At 39.8% G+C, this 24,584-nt stretch overlaps 1 protein-coding gene across 12 annotated transcripts in view; it reads left to right on the top strand.

Moving 5' to 3' along the window:
* Positions 1-24,584, top strand: part of NTNG1 (netrin G1) — a 333,701-nt gene that overhangs the window by 66,986 nt on the left and 242,131 nt on the right. Inside the window, exon 1 of one of the 12 annotated variants that reach the window (XM_019457681.2) lies at positions 4,042-4,171. The exons of the other annotated variants lie outside the window; for them this stretch is intronic. The gene's annotated coding sequence lies outside the window, so the exon portion shown is untranslated. Of the gene's footprint in view, positions 1-4,041; positions 4,172-24,584 lie in introns of those variants that run through there. 12 annotated transcript variants of the gene reach the window in all.

Below are 24,584 nucleotides of genomic sequence, written 5' to 3'. Positions count from 1 at the left end.
TTTCTTGAGGGTTTTTATCAAGAAAGGATGTTGTATTTTTTCAAATGCTTTCTCTGCATCTATTGAGAGGATCATATGGTTCTTGTCCTTTCTTTTATTGATGTGATGAATCACATTGATTGTTTTGCGGGTTTTGAACCAGCCCTGCATCCAGGTATAAATCCCAATTGGGCATGGTGAATAATTTTTTTAATGTATTGTTGGATCCGGTTGGCTAGTATCTTGTTGAGGATTTTTGCATCCATGTTCATCAGGGAAATTGGTCTACAGTTCTCCTTTTTAGTGGGGTCTCTGTCTGGTTTTGGAATCAAGGTAATGCTTGCTTCATAGAAAGAGTTTGGAAGTTTTCCTTCCACTTTTATTTTTTGGAGCAGCTTCAAGAGAGGTGTTAACTCTTTCTTAAATGTTAGGTAAAATTCCCCTGGAAAGCCATCTGGCCCTGGACTCTTGCTTTTTGGAAGATTTTTGATTACAGATTTTATTTATTTACTGGTTATGGATCTGTTCAAATTTTCTATTTCTTCCTGTTTCAGTTTTGGTAGTGTTTGTTTCTAGGAATTTGTCCATTTCTTTCAGATTGTCCATTTTATTGGCATATAATTGCTCATAATAGTCTCTTATTATTGTTTTTATTTCTGCTGTGTTAGTTGTGATCTCTCCTCTTTCACCCTTGATTTTATTTATTTGGGCCCTTCCTTTTTCTTTTTGATCAAATTAGCTAGTGGCTTATCAATTTTGTTAATTCTTTCAAAGAACCAGCTTCTGGTTTCATTGATCTGTTCTTGTTTTTTTTTGGTTTTGATAGCATTAATTTCTGCTCTAATCTTTATGATTTCCTGTCTTCTGCTGGTTTGGGTTTTATTTGCTGTTCTTTTTCCAGCTCTTTAAGGCATAAGGTTAGGTTGTGTATCTGAGATTTTTCTTCCCTCTTTAGGAAGGCCTGGATTGCTATATACTTTCCTCTCATGACCGCCTTTCCTGCATCCAAAGGTTTTGGGTGTGGTGTTATCATTTTCATTGGCTTCCATGAACTTTTTAATTTCCTCTTTAACTTCTTGGTTAGCCCATTCATTGTTTAGTAGGATGTTCTTTAGTCCCCAAGTATTTGTTACCTTTTCAAATTTTTTCTTGTGGTTGATTTTCGAGTTTCATAGCATCGTGGTCTGAAAATATGAACAGTATGATCTCAATCATTTTGTACTTGTTGAGGGCTGATTTGTGTCCCAGTATGTGGTCTATTCTGGAGAACGTTCCATGTGCACTAGAGAAGAATGTATATTCTGCTGCTTTAGGATGAAATGTTCTGAATATATCTGTTAAGTGGTCCACATCTGGTCCAGTGTGTCATTCAAAGCCATTGTTTCTTTGTTGATATTTTGATTAGATGATCTGCCCATTGTTGTAAGTGGGGTGTTGAAGTCCCCTACTACTATGGTATTACTATCAATGAGTTTCTTTATGTTTGTGATTAATTGATTTATATATTTGGGTGCTCTCACATTTGGCGCATAAATGTTTACAATTCTTATGTCTTCTTGGTGGATAGACCCCTTGATTATGATATAATGCCCTTCTGCATCTCTTGATACAGTCTTTAAAGTCTAGATTGTCTGATATAAGTATGGCGACTCTGGCTTTCTTTTGTTGACGATTGGCATGATAGATGGTTCTTCATCCCCTGACTTTCAATCTGAAGGTGTCTTTAGGTCTAAAGTGGGTCTCTTATAAACAGCATCTAGATGGATCTTGTTTTCCTATCCATTCTGTTACCCTATGTCTTTTGATCGGAGCATTTAGTCCATTGATGTTTACAGTGAGTACTGAAAGATATGAATTTATTGCCATTATGTTGCTTGTAGAGTTGGAGTTTCTGGTGGTGTTCTCTGGTCCTTTCTAGTCTTTGTTGCTTTAGGTATGTATGTATGTATGTATATATGTATGTATGTATGTATTTTTTCTTTTCTTCCCTCAGAGAGTCCCCCTTAATATTTCTTACAGGGCTGGTTTAGTGGTCACCAACTCCTTTAATTTTTGTTTGTTTGGGAAACTTTTTATCTCTCCTTTTATTTTGAATGACAGCCTTGCTGGATTAAGAATTCTTGGCTGCATATTTTTCTGATTTAGCACATTGCATGTATCCTGCCACTCCTTTCTGGCCTGCCAAGCTTCTGTGGATAAGTCAGCTGCAAACCTGATCTGTCTTCCCTTGTAGGTTAAGGAGTTTTTTCCCTTGCTGCTTTCATGATTCTCTTGCCATGATTCTCCTTGCCATGATTCTCTCCTTGCCTCAAATTTGTGAATTTGACCATGATATGCCTTGTTTATGGTTGGTTTTGTTGAATCTAATGGGAGTCCTTTGTGCTTCCTGAATTTTGATGTCTGTGTCTTTCTCCAGGTTAGGAAAGTTTTCTGCTATGATTTGCGCACATAACCCTTCTACCCCCTTTTCTTTCTCTTTCTCTTCCTCTTCTGGGACCCCTATGATTCTGATTTTGTTCCTTTTTAATGAGTCACTGATTTCTCTAATTCTTAAATCGTGCTCTTTTGCCTTAAACTCCCTCTTTTTTTCTGCTTCATTATTCTGCATAAGTTTGCCCTCTATATCGCTGATTCTCTGTTCTGCCTCATCCATACTTGCCTCCTTGTCCTCCATTTGAGATTGCAGCTCAGTTATAGCATTTTTTATTTCATCCTGACTAGGTTTTACTTTTTTTTTTTTTATCTCTGCAGAAAGGAATTCTAATCTATTTTCGACTCCAGCTAGTATACTTATTATTGTGATTCTAAATTCTGGTTCAGACATCTTGCTTGTATCTGTGTTGGTTAAGTCCCTGCCTGTCATTTCTTCCTGCTGTTTCTTTTGGGGTGAATTCCTTCATTTCATCATTTTGAAGGGATAAAAGGAATTAATGAGGTAAAAAAATTAAAATAAAAAATATTAAAATTAAAAAATTAAAAACAAACACACAAAAAAAATCAAATAAATGATGCCAGATCCTAGGTGTGTTTTGGTCTGGGTGTTGACAGGGGCTTGATCTGTTAGAGAAAAAAGGGGAAAGAATAAAAAAGGAAATCATTTGAAAATTTGAAAAAATGATTACATTGAATTAGACTAAAATGAAATGATGGAAGAAAAATAGAATTTGAAAAAATTTACACAAAATAAAAAATATAGTAGAAAAATTAAAGAAAAATATTTTTAATAAAAATTGAAAATAAAAACGAATTTTCTTTCTCTGTGTATTCAAGAAAAGGAAAAGAAACAAAAAAGAGCAAAAAGAAAAAAGAAAAAATGAAAAAGAAAATTAAATAGATGGATCGGTGAATGGACTGAAATACTACTGAAATTATTTCATTTTCCCCCAGAAGTCAAACTATGAAGCGCTTTATAGTCCATAAGCTAAGCAGGTGGAGAGACTTGTGTTCCTTAAGAGCAAGGTTGGCCAAGTTGGGCGGGGCTTGTGTAATAGCTCCTTTCTCCACTAGGTGGCGCTGCTTAGCTTACTGGGGTGAATTGCGGCGCTTGTAGGTGCATATGCGCATGCGCGGGAAGGGTGAAAATGGCTGCACCCAGCCAACCAGTCTTCAGTATCAGAACTCTGTTTTCACCGATCAGCAATATCGCACCCGTCCTTTGTCTCCGGCTTCCTTTAACTCCCCACTTTTACACAGTCCGTGACCAAGCCCCAGGCAGCACCTACCTCCTGAGTTTTATCTCAGATGCGGCTGTTTTTCCCGACGTCTTACTTCTGAGGGACTGCGGCTTTGACGCGTTCTGCCCCTCTGCCGGAGGGTCTCACCTAGCAATGGCCGGGTGTCGCCGCATCCAGGAACGTTTGCGGGACTGTGCTGCTGCTGATAGCCAGAGACTGCGGCCAGGTGCCAGCCTGCCATAGAAAAAATTTATGCGATAATGTAGCAGCAGCATTTCAGGGACTGTGGAAAATCATAACACACATCTGGCACCAGGCTTCATCCTTAACTACCTTGTTCCAGCACCAGCGAATGTGGTTGTTCTCCCGGGTCCACGGGGGCCCTGCCTTTGGGGAACCCACAAAGCCTCTACCAGGTATTCTTCTACCAGGGGAACCACCTCTCCCCATGTGCCCTGAAGAACCCCGGACTCCACTGTGCTCCTGAGGATTCGCCCTTCCCACTAGAGCACTGCCAGGTAGTGTGCTGCAGAGTTTCAGACTCTGTGCTCCCCTTGTTTATAGTCTTAATAGAATTTAAACCCTCGCCTTCCTCCTTTCTCTCTTTTTAGTTCAGTCTCTGCGGCTGTTTCCACTTTTGCACTTTCTCTCCAGCTGCTTTGGGGGGGTGCTTTTCCCGTATTCTCCCCCCGCCCCCGGTCTCTGTCCTCTCTCCACAGGCAAAAACAACTCCCTGCCCTCTGCGGCCTCTCCCCCAGTTCACCTCTTGGCGCCATGCACCTGCTGAATTCTGTGTTTAGGTTGTGCAGATAGTTGTGTTAATCCTCAGATCAGTTTAGTGTTGGTCTGGCTGTATTTCATGGACTCGAGACACACAAAAATCTTCCATGCTGTTCTGCCCTCTTGGCTCCTCCCCCATATTCCTCCAAGGGAGTTTTTTGACCAAATCATTCTCCATTCTTTCTTGGCCAGCACTTTGAAGATTTCTTTGTCTTTGTAATTCATTGTCTTTTTAATACTCTTTGATGAGGAAATTTTCAAAGCCTTTTTAAAGTTAGAAGAACTGGTTGCGCCTTTTTCTAATAGCGCAGTGCTTCTTCACATAATTTGTTGATGTGAAGGAGGGCTTGATTTTTCATTTCAAAAATCAATTGTCTTTCCTCCATGAGCCCTTCCTATCACCATCTAAGGTGACAAATCTGTTTTCTGTCTCAAATGTTTTCCCTTTTTCATCTAAATGGAATCATACAGCATGTAGTATTTTGAGACTGGCTTCCTTTTCACTTAGATTAATGCCTTTTGTGAAGGCATGTGAAGCTACATCAAATGTATCTTAATTGCAAAAATTTCAATCCAAATTTAAAATTATTCATAATTTTAATAAATTTAAATTTATTAAATTTTATTTAATTTTATTCATAAAATTATTCATAATTTAAATAAAAATTTATGGGGTGCCTGGGTGACTCTGTTAAGCGTCAGACTCTTGGTTTCTGCTCAAGTCATGATCTGGAGGTTAGTGAGATCGAGCCTCGTGTTAGGCTCCATGCAGACATCACAGATCCTGCTTGGGATCCTCTCCCTCCATCTCTGTCTGCCCCTCCCCTGCTTATGCTCGTGGATGCACACATTTTTTCTCTCTCTCTCTCTCAAAATAAAGAAATAAACTTTAAAAAATTATTCAATATGTCCACACTATTTTTAAATGAAAAAGATCTTAGATCCCTACCCTCTGACCTTTCATCCTTCTCTCTGTTTTTGCTATTGTCTAGAATTTTGATTGTGCAGTTTAAAACGTAATAGTATTTCTTTGTTTTTGCAGGTAATTAAATTTAGCAAGAGTTTGCCAATTCCTTTGACTACTTATATTCATTTTTTCATCCTTCTATCTTTCTGCATTTACGATTTTTTTTAAAGGTTATTTATTTAAGCTGGGCATCGGTGTGCTTGAGAGCCAGGGAGGGGAGACCGAGAGGGAGAGAGAGAATCCCAGACAGGCTCCATGCTGTGAGCAGGAACCTGACATGGAGTTCAATTCCACAAACTGTAAGATCATGACCTGAGCCAAAATAAAGAGTCAGATGCCCAACCGACTGAGCCACGCAGGTATCCATGAATTTACAATTTTTTGAAACTCAAATGCATTCCTTAAAAATTATTTCAGTAGGAATCTATGAGTACTAATTTCTTGTAGCCTGTGTCTGAATAAGTCTTTTCTCCCTCTATTTCTTTAGTAATATATCCAGAGATAGAATTCCAAATTGACATTAATTTTCCATCCATCTTTGAAGAATCTTTTCCATCATTTCTTTTTTTAAAAAAATGTTTTTAATGTTTGTTTATTTTTGAGAGAGAGCCAGAGTGTGAGCAGTGGAGGGACAGAGAGAGAGGGAGACACAGAATCCGAAGCAGGTTCCAGGCTCTGAGCTTTCAGCACAGAGCCCGACATGGAACTCAAACCACAAACCGTGAGATCATGACCTGAGCCAAAGTTGGACATCCAGCTGACTGAGCCATCCAGGTGCCCCTCTATTGTTTCTTGACACCTATTGTTACTAATGCAATTTATTGCAAATTTTATCAATCTTGGGGGGTTTTTTGGTAGACAATGATTTTTTCCCTATGGAATATATGTATATAATTATAGTTATTCTTCATCAATTTTGATAAGCTCTATTTAATATGGTTTTATTTTTAGTTTGTCAGCTTGGCCACATACTTTCAATATGAGAGCATTTATTTTTGTTCAGTTTTGGAAATTTTTATCCATTCTTTTTGTTTTATGCTTTGAATTATTTTTTGAAGTGTCAGAGAGTCTCGACTGATCTATGTCTCTTAACTGCTTTTTCAAACTTTTTAAAAAATATTTTTAACTTTCTGCATTGCATTTTGGGTGAATTTCTCAATAGTATCTCTCAGTTCACTAATTTTTGCATTTACTCTATAAAGTTTATTCTACTAAACAAGATTTATAAAGTTTATTCTACTAAACAAGGTTAATACTCAAGTGTTCTAATCTGCTTACTCTTCTTAGCTACTTTGTATTTTGTGATATAGTTTTCTTTTTCTTTTTAATTTTTTTATTTATTTTTGAGACTGAGAAAGAGAGACAGAGCATGAGCAGGGGAAGGGCAGAGAGAGAGGGAGACACAGAATTGGAAGCAGGCTCCAGCCTCTGAGCTGTCAGCACAGAGCCCGACGCGGGGCTTGAACTCACAGACCGTGAGATCATGACCTGAGCTGAAGTCAGATGCTTGACTGACTGAGCCATCGCAGCACCCCTAGGTTTTCTTTTTATTGATGCTATTTTCCTGTATCTCTTTGAATATCCCAAACATTTTTATGTTGAAGTTATCAGATGTTCTTGTTTTCATTTCATCTGGAACACATTTTATAGCCTACTTGTTGATTTCTTTGGTTGAAATTTTTAGTTGTCATCACCTGTTTTAGAGTTTTGGATCGAGAACAATGGTCAATTAAAGATGGTCACAGATTTCACTAACTGGTGGATATATATCTCTTCTTTAATTTGGTGGGATCTGTAACTCTTTTGACCAAGATGCAATGGGGGTAATACGGAGCCAGTTTCTGGGTACTTTCTATCTCTTGGAATAGTCATTTTATGGATCTGAGTTTTTATGTAAGAAGTCCAACTACATGCAAATGACTGTGTGGAAAGGCCCTGAGACTATGTGGAAAGGGAGTGTATTCTGGTTTTCGATGTGTCCCTCCTAATGAATCAGGCATGTGAACAAAGCTGTCTCTGACCCTCCTGTCACTTAGCCACCATCTTAATATCATCAAGTGACCATAATTGATACCAGGTAGAGCAGAAGAATCACCCAGCTGAGGCCTGCTCAGATTCCTAAACTTCAAAATTATGAGATACAATAAAATGTTAATTGGTTTAAGCCAGAATTTTAGAGTACTTTGTTACATAGCAATAGATAATGGAAACATGACTTATCTTGAATCTGGCTTTTCCTGCCTCCTACCCTGTCCCATACTCTCTGTACACACTCATCATGACCACTGGTTTAGGGGATACTCCACTAAATTTCCGCACTCCACCAGTCCACCCCTAGGCTTTCAGGTCCCTGTCTACAGGTGATACTGGAGATACTGCAGATGAAGCCACTGAGCCAAAAGCAGCTTGGCCCAGGAGTTGGCTTCCATGTTGTGCTTGCTTCCTCCTGACTCCTTAGGTTTTCAACTTCATGTGAGCACCAGCTTTGATTCTTGAGCCACCTTCCAAGATGGAGGGAGCCATGCTTGTGTATAGTCTCTCTTGTTGTGTAGGCACTTTACTTCCAGCCACCACACAAGAAACCTGCGCAGTCACATGTGCTGGTTTCCAGACTTGAAACACAGTAAACTCTCAGATTCAGTCGCATTTACTCTTTGTGTTTCTTTCATTTCTGACCCCAGTAGTTTAGCTTATTTGGGAGATTAGCCATATCTCTTTTTTTGTGCTCTCTCTCTTTCTTTTCCTTTCTATCATATGATTTCTTTTTCATTTTTTTGAAATAATTTTTTTGTTTTAGAATAATAGAGTAGACTTATAGAAAAATTGTAAAGAAGGTAGTTTCTATATATCTGTATCTGGTTTTCATTCTTATTAACATGTCTAATTAGTGAGAGAAGTTCCTCACCATTAATGAAGTAGTCTTGGTATATAATTATTACTACAGTTCATAACTTATTAAGATTTTTTAGAAGTTTTTACCGAATGTCCCTTTTAGTTCCAGGATTCCATCTAGGATACCACATTACATTAGTGGTCAATGTCTCCGTAAGCTCCTCTTGGCTGTGACAGTTGCCCACAGTTCCTTTGTGTTTGATGACCTCGACAGTTTGAGGAATACTGGTGAGGCATTTTATAGATTGTTTCTCAGATAGGATTTGCCTGATAATTTTCTCATTATTAGACTGGGGTTATGTATTTTGGTAGGAAGACCACAAAGATAAACTACCATTCTGATCACATTATATGAAGATCACATACTACGTACTTTACATACCTATCACTGCTGTTGTTAACCTTGATCACCTGGTCAACGTAGCCTTTGTCAGACTTCTGTACTATAAAGTTATTCTTTGATCCCTCTTTTATACTGTATTCTTTGAAATAAACTTACTGGGGCACCTGGGTGGCTCAGTTTGTTAAGCATTCAACTTCAGCTCAGGTCATGATCTCACAGTTGAAAAGTTCAAACCCCAAGTCAGGTTCTCTGCTGTCAGCACAGAACCCACTTCAGATCCTCTGTCCCCTCTCTCTCTGCCCCTCCCCTGCTTGTGCTCTCTCTCTCAAAAATACTAAATAAATTTAAAAAAAAAAACAAAAAAACAGGGGGCACCTGGGTGGCTCAGTCAGTTAAGCACTGGCTCTTGGTTTCAGCTCAGGTCATGATCTTGCAGTTTTGTGACTTTGAGCTCTGCATTGGGCTCTGTGCTGTCAACACAGAGCCTGCTTGGGATTCTTGGTCTCCCACGCTCTCTGCCCCTCCCCTACTCGTACTGTCTTTGTCTCTCTCAAAATAAATAAACTTAAAAAGAAAAATCTAGGGGTGCCTGGGTGGCTTAGTCGGTTGGGCGTCCGACTTCGGCTCAGGTCATGATCTCACTGTCCGTGAGTTCGAGCCCCGCGTCAGGCTCTGTGCTGACAGCTCAGAGCCTGGAGCCTGCTTCAGATTCTGTGTCTCCCTCTCTCTCTGACCCTCCCCCATTCATGCTGTCTCTCTCTGTCTCAAAAATAAATAAATATTTAAAAACATTTAAAAAACAAACAAACAAAAACAAAAAACTAAAAAAAAAAGAAACTAACTGCGCATAGCCCCTGCTTAAGGATCCGGAGTTCTGTTTCACTTCTTTGAGGGTAAAGTATTTACATAAATTGGTACAAGTGTGACCATTGGGAGCTCCTTCAGTTGGCTCCTAGGTTCCTTTGACATACACTCATCATTGTGTGTGTGTATGGCATGTGTATTAACATTTCTTTACTTGTTGACACTACAAGATGCCTTAAAGTGTATTTCCAGTTCCAGCCCTAAAATCAACCATTTCCCCAAGCAGCCTGGCCCTTTTTGCTGGAGAATGGTATTAGAAACCAAGATCTATGTGCTAAGGTATGTTTATTGCTACTAGACTGTTTTTGCTTCAAGGCCGTCTCAGCTGACAAAGCGATGAAACTGTCATGTATAGAGTAACCCCTGTATACACACGTGTTCATAACTATTTCTGTAGGAAACCATCTATATCTATATTAGCTAAACATGAATTCATCTAATGTCCCCAGTTCTTTTTTTTTTTATGTTTATTTATTTATTTTTGAGAGAGAGAGAGAGAAAGAGAGCAAGGGAGGGGCAGAGAGAGAAAGAAAGCAAGAATCTCAAGCAGGCTCTGCCGTTGACAGCACAGAGCCCAATGCAGGGCTCGAACTCAGGAACCCTGAGATCATGACCTAAGCCGAAATCAGAGTCGGACTCTTAACCGACTGAGCCACCCAGGATCCCCTAATGTTTCCAGTTTTAATCTCTTAGCACACAAATCCCACTAGCATTCTCCCATTGCTTATCTGTAATTTCCCACTCTACTGGTGAGAAACCTGTCTTCCACTATCTGCTATACGCTTTCTTAATTAACAATTTTTTTTTAATGTTTACTTATTTATTTTGACAGATAGTGAGTGCAGGAGGGGCAGAGAGAAGGGGAGACAGAGAATCCCAAATGGACTCCACGCTGTCAGCACAGAGCCTGACCGGGGGCTCGAACCTACGAACCATGAGATCATGACCTGAACCAAAATCAAGAGTCAGATGCTTAACTGACTGAGCCACCCAGGCGCTTCTACACTTTCTTAATCTTAAAATTAACTAGAATTAATTTTAGCATTCTAGGATACCTGTGTAGTGGTTTCAGAATATATAGCATTTCTATTTTCTTCTCTTAGAGTTTACTCTCTCTGCTTACATTGCTTGTTTTTGCACATTGTCTGCTTTCTCTGTTAGAACCCTTAGCATATTAATCATAGTTCTTTAAATTCTTTGATAATTCCTGTCATATCTGAATCTGATTCTGATGCTTCCTTTGTCTGTTCAGACTGTGTTTTGCCTTGTTGGTATGCCATGTGTTGTTTTGTTGAAAGCCAGATTTGATGCATTGGGTAATAAGAACTGAGGTAAATAGTTCTTTAGTGTGAGTGTTTACATTAATCTGTCTAGGACTTGGGCTGTGTTTAATGTTTGCTGTAGCAGTAGGAATTAGAAGCTTCAGATTTCTCTAGTGTTCTTATTTTTGTTTCCCCTCTTGATCTTGGGCTTCCCTAACTACTCCTTCTCAGAGAAAAACTGAATCTTGGAGCTCTCTCAACTAAGAGTCACCATTTTTATACAGCAGCACTGTTGTGATCGTAAAGTGTCAGGGAAAGGGAATTCTCTGATCTTCTGATTAAATCTGTGTCTTTCATTGCCTATGTCTTTTGGGGTTGTAACCTTCAGAAGGGTTTTTCTCATGGCATAGCTTTTCCCCACCCCCATTCTTGCTCCATTGCTGGCTGCAGTGTTACCAATCTATTTCCACAAAGTCCTCACCCCTATTGACTATGTTTTTTCCTCTGTCAGGTAATCTGGGAATGTTAGAGAGGGCTGTGTGGGAGTAAATGCCATTCTTCCAGCTGGAGTAATGCTCTGACAGTCTTTTCCTCAACATTAAGTATTCTATGGGGCAGGTTCTGGGCACATTGCACAAAGATTATCTTCCCTTCCCCTATCAGAGTCAGAGAGAATCTTGAGAACCTGGTGGGATTTCTGAAGATAAAGCCTATGGAAGGGTGGAGACCCCATTAAGGCTCTGGCCCCCAGAACTGTCTCAGTCTTAATGCTAGTCCACACTTAGCCTCCAGACATCCATCAACAATCCCTTTTAAGTGCCTCTATCAGTTTATGGCTTCAGGGATTTCTGCCCCAGGTAAGTGGATCTGAGCAGTGTCTTTCTGGATCTAAGCAGTATCTTTCTGGAAATTTCAGCGTGGTGGTTTCCCATGCAACCACAGTTCTCTGACAGATCCAAGAAAAGTCAAAGGTTTTTAATTTATTCAGTTTTTTTCTTTTATAAGGATGGGAGTGATGACTTCTAAGCTCTTTGAGAGCTAAAACCACAGGTCAGTCATTCCTTTTTTATTTAAAATTTTTATAATGATTTTTAAAATTTATCTGTTATTGTCCAATGTTTGGACTTGGATATTGAGCCCCAAAGTATGAAATTATAATACCCCCTTGACCACAAATCCTGAATACTTTATTTTCTATTTTTTATTTTTTTGAGGGGGAGAGAGAGAGAGAGAGTGGGATTGAGGGGCAGAGGGAGAGAGAGAGACAGAATCTTAAGCAGGCTTCACACTCAGCCAGAGCCCAATGCAGGGCGCAATTCCATTAACCTGGGATCATGACCTGAGCCAAAATCAAGAGTCAATACTTAACTGACTGAACCACCCCCTGAGCACTTTCTTTATAATTCTCTTTCAGTATATAAAAGAGGCTTTTTGCTAAATTGTTGTATCAGTCTAATATTTATACAGAAATGTGCACAAATCACATATAGAACAATGCATTTTCACAAACAAAAAGTCACCTACACAATTATCACCCAGATAAATAAACAGAACGTTACCAATATGCCCAGGAATACCTCTCATTCCCCATTCAACTGCCTTTAACACTTTCCTAACTGCCCCCAGTCCCAGAAGATAACTACTATTCACTACTAATCTGCCTTCTTACAGCATAAATGAGTCTGGCTTGTTTGGAACTTCATAGAAATGGGATCTTACAATATGCATACTTTCACATCTGACTTGTTTAGTTTAACATTATGTGTTTTAGATTTAATCTGCCTTATTGTGTTAGTTGTAGATTGTTCATTCTCATTGCGCATTTTGTGACTATATGATAATTTATGTGTCCATTCTACAGTGAATGAAGACTTAGGTAGTTTTCCAGGGCTGTTGGGACTTTCTAATACGTGTTTTTTGGGTGAACATGTGTATACCTAGGAGTGTAATTGCTGGGTCATAACTTACTCTTACTTCTGGCTTTCCTCAATATAGACAGGTGGTTTTCTGAAGTGACCACACCTATTTTTCCCTCATCTCCCACCCTGCCCACACCACCTAGCAATGCATGAAAATTCTGGGTGCTCCATATCTATACCAACAGTCAATATCTCATATTTTCTCACTTTTGCTATTCTGGAGTGTATCGTGATAGTTTGCTGTAGTTTTACTTTTCCTTTCCCTGGTGGGTAATAAAATTGAGCATTTTATGTTTTCTGGCCGTTTGAAGGTACCATTTATAATGATGAACTTTTTTTTTTTTTTTTTTTTTGAAAGAGAGATCAAGAGAGACAGAGAATGCAGAAAAAGAGGGAGACACAGAATCAGAATCTGAGCAGGCTCCAGACTCTGAGCTGTCAGCATGGAGCCTGTTGTGGGGCTCAGACTCTTGAGCCATGAGATCATGACCCGAGCTAAGTCGGAAGCTTAACCAACTGAGCCACCCAGGCTCCCCTATGATGAACTTTTAATCAAGTCTGTTTTCCTAGTTAGGCTGGGAATTCTGTCTAGAGAAGACTTGTATCATTCACCTTTGCACAAAGTCTGCTACAAAGTCTTCTAATGCTTTTCATGCAGCATTACACAGATGCCTGCTTAAGTGAATGAATATGGGGCTTTCAGCTTCTAGACCTGCTAGAGGTTGCACCTGGTAGCCATCTCAAACATTATTCCTGGAGAATCAAGTATATAAGTTTTAGGTTTTAACCATTTAAAAAAAAATTAATAAGTATTTGTTCAACACCTGCTATGTATTGGCTACTATGTAAGGCTGGGTTGTGGGAGATCATATGAGTGAATCAGATAATTCCTTTACTCAGGGAGATTTTAGATCATGTACCAGCCTAGCTTAAGTGCTAGTTTCAGATGAACCTTCCTTAAGTGTAATTCCTTGGCTCTGTTTTCCCACCTTTCTGGTGCAACTGGATGGGCAGAAGCTGATACATAGCACTTTAAGCATATGAACATGGCAGCCACTTTGAAATTTGGTCTTGAGAGATTTATGTCTTGTAATTTTCTAGAAGGAAGAAAAAAGATTTTTCACTGACATTTTTTTCAAAAGTGGTATGGAGCATGTTTTGGAGATGAAACATCCAATTACTTGGTTCCTAATTTCTCAGGTATCCTGGACAGTCATAAGTGTCAGTATGGGTTTTATGAGAGAAATCCTCTTCTCTGTCCGACACAGCTTTATTATCCTCTATAATAGTAGTTCTGTGGCTTGCACTCTGAAGAGACACTCTTCCTAGCAGTAACTATGAGACCTAGAGATTTCATTTTGCTTGAAACACTTTCCCATTTTCCTCCTGTATCTGTGAAAAATTCCTCTAAGGAGTCAGATACGTATTACAGTAGGTATGCATGCTAAAGAAATGCTTTCCAGTTGTGAATCACCACCTTCTAAAGGAAGAATACTGTAACTGGGAAGGAGATGGCATGAAGCCAAGGTTTTTACGGTGCTTAGCGAGAGTTCTCATCGTGTACTTCATTATTCATTTTTAAGAGTCTCTTGATTCTGCTTTTTCTTTCCATCAACTTCTTCAAAAATTAAGGACAAAAATGAACTTTTCTGTGGAGAAACTATACATATGTTTAGTGTCTGGGGTATAAATGCTAGCTGTTTTAATTTTTTTTTAATTTTTTAACATTTATTTATTTTTGAGACAGAGAGAGACAGAGCATGAGCAGGGGAGGGGCAGAGAGAGAGGGAGACACAGAATCCGAAGCAGGCTCCAGGCTCTGAGAGTTCATGACCTGACCCGAAGTCTGATGCTCAACTGTCTGAGCCACCCAGGTGCCCCAGCTGTTTTCATTTTTAATGTTTATTTATTTGGAGAGAGAGAGAGAGAGACAAAGAGAGAGAGCACAAGTGGGGTAGAGGTGGAGAGAGAGGGAGAGAGAGAATCCTAAGCAGGCTCCAAGCTGTTAGCACAGAGCCTGATGTGGGGCTTGAACCAATGAACTGCCAGATCATGACCTGAGCTGAGATCATGACCTAAGCTGAAATCAAGAGTCAGATGCTTAACCGACTGAGCCACTCAGACACCCCTGTTTTAATTTTTGTTTTTAATATTCAAAATGGTTCAAAACTTTGCCTACTGAAAATGAGGTAATGGGTATCAACAGATATAATTCTGGTTCCAGTGACTGTGCTGTCATTGCCTCTGGAATCCATAGTAGAATGGTTTCTGCAGGACATCCCATTGCCCGCCTCCTCACCTTGACTGGAGGGGTGACAGAGCTGATGCTGAAGTCCCGAAGATGCCAGAGGACTGTGTGTTGTCTCAAGACCTCAAAGCGTTAAGATCAGAGTCTGACTCATGCGGAAGTGGCAGGAGAGCTTCGTTGCTCACTTCAACGTTAACCTTTATCATGTATGTCCCCAAGCAGCACAGCAAGGGAACTCTGTCATTTTCCATCTGTTGTCCCTATCCCCTATTCCCAGAGAGCTGCCTGAGAGGCATGTAAGTGACCAGCACTATGCTGTGCTGACCCAGACTTTCTTCCTTCCACCAACCCAGGCTTTCGTCCTGGATTAGGCTTGTCTGCTTCACCTCCCCGTCCCTTGGGCCATCTCACTCCTAGAAGGCGCCTTAAGTCTCTCAGCCAGATGGTCTCTTGTGGGGGTTTGTCCCCTAGTTCCTCTGACAGACTGCCCGCTCTCAACAACGCTTGCAGCCTCTATAGGATTTTTCTGGGACTCCACCACCACTACTGCCTCCATGCCCCTGCCCACATGCCACCAACTGATTTGTGAGATTCTTGTTCTAGCCAGGAAATACAGCTGCTTAAGGAAATTAGAAAACATTCCCAGTTATTCAGGATACAAACAAATAAACCTAAAAATTTTACATTTTGTATTTGCAAGCTTTTTGCTTGGTTTTTGATATCACAAACTCTTCTGTTACTTTTTTTCTTTTTTTAATAACTTTCTGCTTGCCTTTTATTCTTTGGTGAATTCACTTTTTTTCCTCACTCTGTTCAACAGCACATACCCTCATGCCATTAGTCCTGGATCCTTGCTCCTCTGTTCTGGTCTGTCTCTGTTCGAAACCTTATTTACTGCTTTGATTACCACTATGTGGTAATTATTCTCTTTTAGTCACAAATTTTGACATTTTTTTTGTCCATTCAATAAATGTTTTTTTCAAGAGACTACTGTATGCTAAGCACTGCAGTCATGTGAGGATATGCCTCAGAGTATATCCTTGGGGGAGGCAGAAAAGGAAGCATCATGATATAATGGTGACATGTCAGAATGGAAAAGGTGTGAATGGGGCATCTATGGGGGTGACTCAGCCTGGACAGGTAAGAAAGGCTTCTTGTGTTGGCTCTTGCTTTTCCTGTGCTCAGTACTCATTTGTTCATCACCTCCCAGTGACAGCCTCTAACACACAACCTTGGTTGAGCCGATTTCGTGCACCCCATCCAACTTCCCACGGTAATAAGCCCAGGAATAGACATAGGACCTAAGTCAGGCCAACTGAACACATTTCCCTGGAACTTTCCTTAGAATTCTCTCTTATCTCTGTTCAAGAAGAAATTGATTATAGCTGTGTTGCTACCACATGAAGAAAGCCTGCCTGTAGGAGCATAAAATGAAACCATTCCCATAATGGGGGATCGGGCAGGAGTCCCAGGTCCAGAGAGGGATCTGATAAGAGGTGTGTCATTAGATCAGGCAATGCCTGTGCCCTGTCCATGGTAGTCCTCTCTGTCAGTACATCCCTTTTGTTGTTGTTGTTTAAGTTGGTTGAGCTTCTCAGTTGGATAGGTTAGGATTTTGGTCATTCGCAACTAAAAGAGGTGTGACTTAAATATTTCCTAAAGGACCTGATGCCAGAGCTTCATGTTCAAGGAGGAGGAGAGGAGCATTCCAGGAAGGAGAAACCCTTTGAGCAAAGGCTGCATTAATATATAAACATCAACAGTGGGGACGTTCCTGATGGGGGAGGGAAATCGGTTGAGAGGATGTAAGAGGAGCAGTTAGGGGCAGTCAAGCACAGGAGTTTGGAGTTTTACTCTGAAGACAATAATAAAATAATGCATTTTAGAATGATGGCTTGATAAAGAGCTTGGATGGCTCAGTTGGTTAAGTGTCCAAATTTGGCTCAGGTCCTGATCTCACGGTTTGTGGGTTGGAGCCCCCTGTCAGGTTCTGTGCTGTCAGCATGGAGCCCACTCGCTTCAGTTCTTCTGTCCCCTCTCTCTCTGCCCCTCTTCCACTTGTTCTCTCTCTCCCTCAAAATAAATAAATAAACTTAAAAAAAAAAAAGATATTTAAGAATGATGGTTTGGTGACCATACTTAATAATCCGGTATCGAACACTAGAAATATGCTAAGAGTGGATTTCAGGTGCACTCATTACACACGTGAAAAAATAGTAACTATATGAGCAGATGACCTGTTAATTAGCTTGACTATAGTAATCATTTCACTATGTGGATGGATATCAAATCATCATTTTGAACACATTAATATCGAGTTTTTATTAAAATATACATTTTTACAAAAGAAGTATGGCTCAGGCACCCTAATCTTGTTTCACTCACAGTCATCTGTAGAACGAGCTGGAGTGGGACAAAACTGAAGGCAAGGAGAACAGGTAAACATCTCCTGTGGCACTTCAGTCAGAAATGATGAAGACCTGAATTGGGGTAGTGGCCCTGGGGACAGAGGAGAGGGACAGCTGTAAGAGGGAATAAAGGGATAACACTTCTAGGGTAGGGTCATTGGGTAGAGGGAGAAGGAGGACTGGGGTACCCCTGGGTGAAAGTGCTCCTTGGCTAAGATGGGGAATACCGGAAATAGAGAAGGTCTGGAGGACGATGAGTGCCCGGGAACTCAGGCGTCTGTCACTGCCAGATGAATCTTAATAAAACACTATTTTCAGTATAGTTCTTCATCTGTGAAAAGGTTGTGCAGGGAGGATAGGTTTAGATTAGTTGATCTTTAAGATTTCTTCAAGTGATTTTTTTTTTTAAAAAGAATTGATTATATGTCACTGCCGAGGAATCCACACAAAAGGTTCAAATTCTAACCTCTCTTCCTGGCTCTTAAGCCTTCCATTTTAATATGGCCCCCTGTGCCTCCCTAATCTTATTTGTAGCTCCTTCCCATGCCACACTCTGTTCTAGGGAGAGCAGTACCTTCCATGCCCCTGAAGATGCTAAGTTCATAATACTCCCTATTCTGGGATGCCCTCTCCCATTTCTTTATTTATCCAGTGGCTGAGTTCAGCTCAACCTCCCTTCCTTTGGGGTGCCTTCCTTCTCCATACCATCCTCTGTTCTGTAGCCTTTGTGTATCTTTTCCAAACATCCACTTGGACTCAACAATCGCTGTGAAACGCTGTCACTTATGCATGTTCTCTATTACTTACAGCCTTATTTATTTTATGTTTGTTAGTTTGCTTTCGCAACTGAACCTAGTGCTCCGTAAAGACCTTTGGTGCCTGGAACAGTGCTAGGTGATTTACAGAGCATCATATAAACTAGTTACATGTGGGGGTGCCTGGGTGGTTCCGTCAGTGAAGCATCCAACTCTTGATTTCAGCTCAGGTCATGATCTCACGGTTCATAGTTCGAGTCTCACATTGGGCTCTGTGCTGGTGGCACAGAGCCTGCTTGGGAGTCTTTCTTCCTCCCTCCCCTGTGGTCTCTCAGTCTCTCTCTCTCAAAATGAATAAATAAACATCAAACAAACAAACTAGTTATATGTGGTCTTCACCTCTACTAGAATCCTGCCAAACTCTCACTTTGTCCAAATTAATAAATCCTCTAAGTTGGAGTTTAAATTTTGTCTCATCTAAGCCCCAGACTGAAATAGTAGTCACGCTTTTTTCATATACACATATATAAAATATGTAATACATATAATACAATCTATAATACATATTTGAGCACATATATATGTGTATATATTTGAACATATGAACATATTTCATTCATATTATTTCTCAAATAATCTGGACCAGCATCTCTAATAATACATATAAGAGACAAACCAGTCAACTTTTAATATCTTTAAGCCACTAATTGACCCTAGGAAAGATTTTTGCGGAAAAGAGGATCTCATATTCATATCCATGGAGTCCCATTGGCACATTGCAGCGTGAGAGGAAAAGGCTGAGCTTGTCCAGGGAATAAGCCCATCAGCTGACAGAAGGCAGGTGATGAGATCTCTCACCAGATTAAAAAGGGAAGGGCAGCAACTCATTAGGAAACACAGAGATGTCTGCTTAATTACTTGAAAAATGTCTGAGCCAGTACATTTTATGACACCTGGAGGGTATAAACATGCCCATAAATTTAATTAATTTTCTTTCTTCTTTCATTGCACCTGTATGGCCTAAAGGAAAAGAAGTCTAATGAAAGTACAATCAAGCACTTCTGCTGGACTTCCACAATTCATTTGGGCAATATTCAGAAAATGAAAGACTGAATTTCCCATCAGTTTATGGGGAGAAATGTATTTGGAAAAAGGCAGCCCAGCAGTGAAATTATTCCCACGTCAAATTCTGATCAATGGCTCCCTCAGCTTTATTTCCAAAAAGAGCTTAAATCTCTTTATAGATATATTAAAATATATTTAATACTCATAAATCTCTATAGAGAAAATCAGCACTAGATATTATTGTTTTCCTGGAGGAAAGCATTCTATGAGAACTAGAAGGCTTAAGGGTTGGTCAGATCCTTAGACCAAGTAATCCCATTTGTTCTTATTTCAGTGACAATAACCCACACATTTTTGTTGAAAACTTTTAAATCTGTGATATTGCTGTTTTATCAATTAAGAAGTTAATAGTAAGGAGTATGCTTAAATACCCATTGTGATAATATGATATCATTTAAGAGTGCTGATTATTTGCCAGAGACTATACTGTGCTTTACATATTTTATCTTGAATCCTTATAACAACACTGCAAGGAAAGGATTATCCCTTTTAAAATGACTTCCAGACAGATTAAGGGACTTATTCAAGGTCACATAGCTAGTAAGTGTTGAAATCTGGATTCAAACCCAAGTCCTTTTGGCTCTAAAATCCATGCTCATTTAATTTTGTTATATGAGCAGTAACGTCAAGCCATTTTTCTGCTGGTTAATTCAATGTCACTGAATGTATGAAAAGTCCATAGACGTATCTTGTTTTCTTAAAAGAAAATCTTGACGTTATTGAGATTTGAGCAGTGAATTATTCATTGAAGCTTCTGGATTTAGCCCAAACAATCACCTTCCCATGAATTTACAGAAGAAAAACTCCAGCTGCGTATGATTCCATTTACCCTGAAATATATTTGTTTGTGTCCAGTAGTTTCTACAGAAAGTAGGAAAAGGCTTCTTAGCTTCTGTGGTATAAGGCAAAGGAGAAAGAAAACATTACATATTGAACACTGGCTATGTGCCCCTTATATGCTCAGCATTTTGCATGTATTAACTCGCTTGAAGCAAGCTATGTGGGTGATGAAGGTGGCCCTTCAGAGGCAATGCCTACTGGGAACATCCCAGGGCAATGCTCCCGCTTACCTTGGATTCTGCTTTTAAAAGACATGGTGGTGAATGCCAATATGCTTCTTAGTGGAGCATATTCTGGAGTGATTTGAAAATTGCTGCTAGATAAAAGTGAAATAAAATATTTTCATTTTAGCTGTTACATTCCTTATTCTGTCATGAAATACTGTAGTTAGTGCTGTTTTCAGTTTTAATCTCTTGTAAACTCATTGACTGTTAATGTTTAGTGGGCTCATTAATTTGAATCGATCTGATTTTGCACAATCAAGCCCATTACACTTGTTTCAATTTTTTGCATCATGGCTCTAACATCTGGAAGCTATGAAAAGCACAACAGCTTGTCTAAAGAGACTGCCACAAGAAATCATGTTAAAGGACATATATTAAGACTTGGCTAACCATAAGCTATAAAACTTCAGCCTTGCTTTCTCTGTTTCTGTATTCCACATCTCAGACAGAAATACAGACTGAGGGCTGGAGTGTGCATGGAAGGTAGTTCCTAAAGCCCTACTTGGGAATTGCTTTTTCCCCCAAACAGGTTGCTCTCTAGGTACCCGCTAAGCCCTCCCTTGCCCTCACCTGCCTGGTTTATCCTCCTAGGCCACTTACTAAATTAGCTATGACTAGTTCCTTCGTGACATTTTGGACCCAGTTAGGTCTAGCGGACAAATTCCTGTGGCAGAGTTAGAAATAACTTCTGTATTCAAGATTCTCAGCCATCAAGCGTGCCTCAGTATGACTCTATGCCTTTATGTTTTTTCTAATCATTATTCTTTGAGGAGGGTAGTAAACAAGTAATTTTGCCTTTGAAAGTGGAACATTTTAAAAGGAGCCAGCCGGTGATTTTATGCCAGCCATAGCAAGGGGGAATTAAAGTATCAAATTCATTCACATTTTTGCATGCATTTTAAACCTTGATTTAGATTAACATATGTTTGTGTTTCTTGCCATTTAAAATATCTCCTTTATATATGGTGCGGGCTTTTGTACGTCTGCATGGCATAAAGGTGGAGTGAACGGGATTGAGGTCAGACTCCTGCTGAGGCCTGGCCCCACCACTTAGCAGCTGTATGACCTTGGGCAAATGTCTCTGCCCTCTTAGCCTCAGTTTCCTCATTTGTCAGACTCTGTCTCATAGGATTATTATAAGCATGAAATGATTTAAAGTATGTAGAGTAGTGTTTGGCACAAGGTAAGTGCTGAATAAAATAAAATAATTATTACAACTATGCATTTTTCAGTTAATTTAATAGCATTCTTATTTACAATCAGGCATTATACTCCTCTTATGGAGAAGAGAAAAATACAGAAACTGAGTGAAAACAGTATATATTTCCCTTACTCCCACCAGCAGGAGGCAGTTTTATTCTAATCAGTTTTTAGCTTAATTAAACTCTTCCGGTTATTGTCAGTGTAGCCTTGAGCAAAATCACTTAAGTTCTCTAAGCCTCAGTTGCGTTGTCTGTAAAATGGAAATGATTATAGTGTCTACTTCATATGGCTGTTGTGAAGATCAATTGAGATATCACATGCAAATTGCTTAATTCAGTAGTTGGCCTATATTCGAATTTAACCACATGAAATTGCCAATATCCACCATATTTGAGTTAAGTCGCTTTCATACAGACAGAGGAATGAGAAGAGTCAATTTGTATTAGCTTTGATGATAAGGCTGGGCAAGGCTGTGATGGTTCCTAGATGAATTCCAGAATACCCTGGGGTCTTAGCTCGCAGGGAGGCCACAATCCTTTAGGCAAGAGAAAACATTCTTTTAAAAACAAGCAAACAAACATCTGTAAGACAAAACTGATATGTGCCCTAATGAAGGCACAGGTTAAGTGGTGGATAATCTCAGCAGAGGTGGACCACCACTGTCTGGTCAATCCAGGGTTGCTACCAGACAGGGTGACACCTGTGCTTGGTCCCGAGGTATGCCTTGTGTCTACCTATCAAAATGCAAGGAAAAGGCTTTTTAGGTAGAGAGAACATTTGGGGCAAAGAAAGAGTGGGGGGAATGTACAGAGCGGGTAATTTACTTGGTTAGAACTTAGGGTGCATGAGGACTGCAGGTGGAAGGTAAAATGCAAAGCATGGGTCTCACACTCAGTACAGTGCCTGGCCCATGGCTAGTATCTGGAACTCTCTCGAACCCATGTGCGCTTGAACTTGTGCATACTGTCAATCAGGTTCCCTCTAAGCTCTCCAGCCTTATCTCTTGCCTTTCCTTCTCCTCCTCCCCTGCGTCCATGCACCCCCCTACACTAAGGTCTAACTCTGCTAAGCTTATTTCAGTTCTTACAACTTGCCAAGCTTTTCCTTGAGTCTCAAATGTCTCTACACGTGGTTACATAAGCCCTGAATATCTTTTTCCTCAGCACTAGTCAACCCCTGCTCATCATTCATCTTGGTTGATGCATCACTTCTTGCAAGAAGCCTTCTCTGACTGCTTATCATCCACCAAGTCTGGATCATGTCTCTCCTGGGTACTCCCATGGTAGCCCATATTTCCCACATGCTAACACTTCCTCCGCTTCATTTTCTCTGTACCCACCTCCTAACCACTGCAGAATGAAAGCTCTGGCAGAGTGACGACTAAATAAGCTATTGGTTCAAAGTGGGGATTGAGAGCTACATGTAAGCCTTCTTGCGAATCCTGGTTCCTGCCATTTAATACTTGATTGACGCTGGACAACTTACCTTATCTAGCTAACTCTCAGCATCCTCATCTGTATAATGGGAATAATAACAAAGCCTAATTTAAAGTTCTTAGCACGAGGCTTGTAATGTAATGAAAACATCATAAGCACCCATTAAAACTTTGCTTGGTAGTGACAGTCACGCCCCCCAGAGTCCCCACACCATATGCTACTGAGCACATAATAGATGTGCCACATATTTTTGGATGATTGAAACAATGCCTGTGGAAATGGGGAAGATGTAGCTGTGAGTAATTGAGGATTAAAATACAAATTCTTAATTTTATCTTGACACCTGTGATAACTTTCTTGGGATAGAAAGGTTTTATGTGCTTGGATACACACCAATGTCCCATTCTCATACATGGAAAAATAGAGCTAACATCTATTGATTGTTTAGCTCATGCCATGCTCTCTGCTAATTTGCTTTCAGCATCTAAATTAATTCCCACAAAAAGAGGAAGATATGGTTTACTATAGGTTATATATCTTGCTCAAGGGCTTATAGCTAGTACAGTGATTTACCTGGGATTCAAACCCAGATCTGTTTACTTCCAAAATCAGGTTTGAAACTTTAATCCATGTTGTCTCAACCCCCCAGAAGCCTGCCCTGGTATATTTACATATTTTTACACAGAATTTATCACTGAACACAGACAAGATTTGTTTTTTGTTTTTTTTTAATATGCACTCGATTTTCCTTTGTCCTATATATAGGAGCTTCTCACCTGCCTTTGACCGAACAGATGGATGTAAATATCTTTGTGGTATCTGATGATCCTTGAAATGCCCCTGAGAAACCCTTTCCAAAATCAAGCTTTTATCCAGAATCTTGGGCCACTAAAGGAAATTTCTAATTCTTCCATTTTCATCCCCTCTAAATCTTATGTTCTGGTTAAATGGTAAATTAGTATTTCCCTTGGGACAGTCTTCTTTTATTTTGTCAGAGGCATTCTCTAGATATATCCACTAAGAGCAGTAGTAGAAGTGAAAGCAGTAATCGCTAACATTTATGAAACATTTACTGTTTGCTAGGTGCTATACTAATTGGTAAATATGTGTTATTTCATTCACTACTCGCTGTAGCCTTATAAGGGAAGTGGCTATTAGACACTGGATGAGAAACTGAGCCACAGTCTCAGAGCTAACAATTTGCAGAAGTGGGTCTCAAGCTGGATTCTGTAGGACATAAACATCCATACTTTTTTAAGTGCTATAGATTTCTCCTCGGTTGTAAAATACAAACCAAGATGCGATTTAATTTCTCATTATTCTTGCATAATTAAATAAGCACACTGCAATCCTGCAGCTTCTGTTAAATACCACACAATACCTCAGAAAAAAGAGCAGACAGTAATCCAGTAGGGAGCATTTAAATCTGCAGCATTCCAGGCAAGAAAACTGAATCAAATCCCATTTAGTAAAATCTTTGGGGACCAACAAATGTCTGACCACAGAAGCTTTCCCAAAATAGCTGCTTCTCAGGGGGCTTTGCTCCGTGATCCTCTTGACGAGTTCCCTGTGTGGTGATGCTGTAGAGAAGATGAGGCAGTCTAAATACCCAGGAAACTGAGGTTCATTATGTTGGAAATGATGTCCTGAATTGCCACCCTTAGA

Source organism: Panthera pardus, unplaced genomic scaffold (genome assembly GCF_024362965.1).
Source record: "Panthera pardus isolate Hobbes unplaced genomic scaffold, ASM2436296v1 HiC_scaffold_11, whole genome shotgun sequence".
NCBI classification, from domain to species: Eukaryota; Metazoa; Chordata; class Mammalia; order Carnivora; family Felidae; genus Panthera; species Panthera pardus.
The sequence above is the reverse complement of the archived record's forward strand: the minus strand, read 5'-3'. Positions and strand labels throughout refer to the sequence as shown.